General features: G+C 42.5%; 1 non-coding gene across 1 annotated transcript; it reads left to right on the top strand.

Moving 5' to 3' along the window:
- Positions 1 to 3,224: 3,224 nt before the first annotated feature.
- Positions 3,225 to 3,331, top strand: LOC127745070 (small nucleolar RNA R71). Its single transcript, XR_008006260.1, has one exon. It is a non-coding gene; the product is annotated as a small nucleolar RNA R71 (small nucleolar RNA).
- The last annotated feature ends 278 nt before the right edge of the window (positions 3,332 to 3,609 follow it).

Consider the following 3,609-nt stretch of genomic DNA (forward strand, 5'->3'; position numbering starts at 1 on the left):
CACTTCCTCTCCAATCATGATGCTATGGATCATGATAGCCCGATCTACAGTCACTTCGGATTGGTTGCTAGTAGGAATGATAGAGTGTTGGATGAATTCCAACCATCCTCTAGCCACGGGTTTAAGGTCATGCCTTCTCAATTGAACCGGCTTGCCTTTAGAGTCTCTTTTCCACTGAGCTCCTTCCACACATATGTCCATGAGGACTTGGTCCAACCTTTGATCAAAGTTGACCCTTCTAGTGTAGGGATGTGCATCTCCTTACATCATTGGCAAGTTGAATGCCAACCTTACATTTTCCGGACTGAAATCTAAGTATTTCCCCTGAACCATTGTAAGCCAATTCTTTGGGTTCAGGTTTACACTGTGATCATGGTTCTTGGTGATCCATGCATTGGCATAGAAATCTTGAACCATTAAGATTTTGACTTGTTGAATGGGGTTAGTAAGAACTTCCCAACCTCTTCTTCGAATCTCATGTCGGATCTCTGAATACTCATTCCTTTTGAGCATGAAAGGGACCTCAGGGATCACCTTCTTCTTGGCCATAACTTCACAGAAGTGGTCTTAATGGACCTTTGAAATGAATATCTCCATCTCTCATGACTCAGAGGTGGAAGCTTTTGCCTTTCTTTTCCTCTTTCTAGAGGTTTCTCTGGCCTTAGGTGCCATAAATGGTTATGAAAACACAAAAAGCAATGCTTTTTTCATACCAAACTTAAAAGGTTTGCTCGTCTTTGAGCAAAAGAAGAAAGAAAGACAGAGAAGAAGAAGAAATGGAGGAGATGTATAGTGGTGAGTGGTTCGGCCAAGGGGGGAAAGAAGTGTTTATGATGTGTAAAAATAAAGGAGGGGTGAGGGGTTTATATAGAAGTGGAGAGAGGGGTAGTTTTCGTGTATTAGGGTTGGGTTTGGGAGGGAAGTTTTTGAATTGTGAATGGTGGGATAGGTGGGGTTTTTGGGGAAGAGTGGGTGGATGTGAGTGGTGAAGAGGTGATAGGGGAGAGAGGTGGAGGTGATTGGTGAAGGGTATTTGGAGAAGGGTGTTATTGGAATGTGTGAAGAAGAGAGAGATTGAGTTGAGGTAGGTGGGGATCCTGTGGGGTCCACAGATCCTGAGGTGCCAAGGATTTCTCATCCCTGCACCATTCTGGCGTGTAAACGCCCCCTGAGTGCTAATCCTAGCGTTAAACGCCAGATTGCTTCCCATTTCTGGCATTTAACGCCAGCTTTTCTTCCCTTTCAACGCCAGCTTGGTGCCCTTTTCTGGCGTTAAACGCCAATCTGGTGCCCTTTTCTGGCGTTAAACGCCCAGAATGGTGCCAAACTAGGCGTTTAACGCCCATTTTGCTACCCTTACTGGCGTTTAAACGCTAGTAAGCTCCTCCTCCAAGGTGTGCTATTTTTAATGCTATTTTTGAGTTTGCTTTGATTTTTGCAGTTGTTTTTGTGACTCCACATGATCATCAACCTAAAGAAAATATAAAATAACAATGGAAAATGGAAATTTAACATAGATAAATAAAAATTGGGTTGCCTCCCAATAAGTGTTTCTTTAATGTTAATAGCTTGACAGTGAGTTTTCATGGAGCTTCACAGATATTCAGAGCATGGTTGGGGCCTCCCAATACCAAACTTAGAGTTTGAATGTGGGGGCTCTGTTTGACTCTGTATTGAGAGAAGCTTTTCATGCTTTTTCTCCATGTGTACAGAAGGAGATCCTTGAGCCTTAAACACAAGGTAGTCCTCATTCACTTGAAGGACCAACTCTCCTCTGTCAACATCAATCACAACTTTTGCTGTGGCTAGGAAGGGTCTGCCAAGGATGATGGATTCATCCTCATCCTTCCCAGTATCTAGGATTATGAAGTCAGCAGGGATGTAAAGGCCTTCAACCTTTACCATGACATCCTCTACAAGTCCATAAGCCTGTTTTTTTATTTGTCTGCCATCTCTAGTGAGATTCTTGCAGCTTGTACCTCAAAGATTCCCAGTTTCTCCATTACAGAGAGTGGCATGAGGTTTATGCCTGACCCCAGGTCACACAGAGCCTTCTCAAAAGTCATGGTGCCTATGGTACAGGGTATTAAGAACCTTTCGGGATCCTCTTTCTTTTGAGATATCTTCACCTGAGCCAAGGCGTTTAGTTCATTAATGAGCAATGGAGGTTCATCTCCCCAAGACTCATTACCAAATAACCTGGCATTCAGCTTCATAATTGCTCCAAGGTACTTAGCAACTTGCTCTTTAGTAATATCTTCATCCACTTCAGAGGAAGAATATTCATCCGAGCTCATGAATGGCAGAAGTAGGTTCAATGGAATCTCTATGGTCTCTGTATGAGCCTCAGATTCCCGTAGTTCCTCAAAGGGGAACTCCTTTTCATTCAGAGGACATCCCATGAGGTTTTTCTCACTGGGAATCACATCCTCCTCACCCTCTCCAGGTTCGGCCATGTTGGTCATGGTTATGGCCTTGCACTCTCTCTTGGGATATTCTTCTGTATTACTTGGGAGAGTGCTAGGAGGAGTTTCAGTAACCTTTTTACTCAGCTGACCCACTTGTGCCTCCAAATTTCTAATGGAGGATCTTGTTTCATTCATGAAACTTAGTGTGGTCTTAGATAGATAAGAGACTATGTTTGCTAAGCTAGAGAGGCTCTGCTCAGAATTCTCTGTCTGTTGCTGAGAAGATGATGGGAAAGGTTTGCTATTGCCAAACCTGTTTCTCCCACTAGTATTGTTATTGAAGCCTTGTTGAGGGTTTTGTTGATCTTTCCATGAGAAATTTGGGTGATTCCTCCATGAAAAATTGTAGGTGTTTCCATAGGGTTCTCCTATATAATTCGCCTCTTCCATTGCAGGATTCTCAGGGTCATAAGCTTCTCCTTTAGAGGAGGCTTCTTTAGCATTGTTAGATGCAGCTTGCAATCCAGTCAGATTCTGAGAAATTATATTGACTTGCTGAGTCAATATTTTGTTCTGAGTCAATATGGCATTCAGAGTATCAATCTCAAGAACTCATTTCTTCTGAGTTGTCCCATTGTTCACAGGATTTCTTTCAGAAGTATACATGAACTAGTTATTTGCAACCATTTCAATGAGTTCCTGGGCTTCTGTAGGTGTTTTCTTTAGATGAATAGATCCGCCTGCAGAATGGTCCAATGACATCTTGGATAACTCAGACAGACAATCATAGAAGATACCTATGATGCTCCATTCTAAAAGCATGGCAGAGGGACACCTTCTGATCAATTTCTTGTATCCTTCCCAAGCTTCATAGAGGGATTCACCTTCCTTCTGTTGAAGGTTTGAACTTTCACTCTAAGCTTACTCATCTTTTGAGGTGGAAAGAATTTAGCTAAGAAGGCATTGACCAGCTTTTCCCAAGGGTTCAGGCTGTCTCTAGGTTATGAGTTTAACCATATACTAGCTCTGTCTCTTACAGCAAAAGGGAAAAGTATAAGCCTGTAGACTTTGGGATCAACTCCATTGGTCTTAACAGTGTCACAGATTTGCAAAAATTCAGCCAAGAACTGATGAGGATCTTCCAATGGAAGTCCATGAAACTTGCAATTCTGTTGCATCAGAGAAACTAATTGAGGCTTAA

This window comes from Arachis duranensis, chromosome 2 (assembly GCF_000817695.3).
Source record: "Arachis duranensis cultivar V14167 chromosome 2, aradu.V14167.gnm2.J7QH, whole genome shotgun sequence".
Lineage (NCBI taxonomy): Eukaryota > Viridiplantae > Streptophyta > Magnoliopsida > Fabales > Fabaceae > Arachis > Arachis duranensis.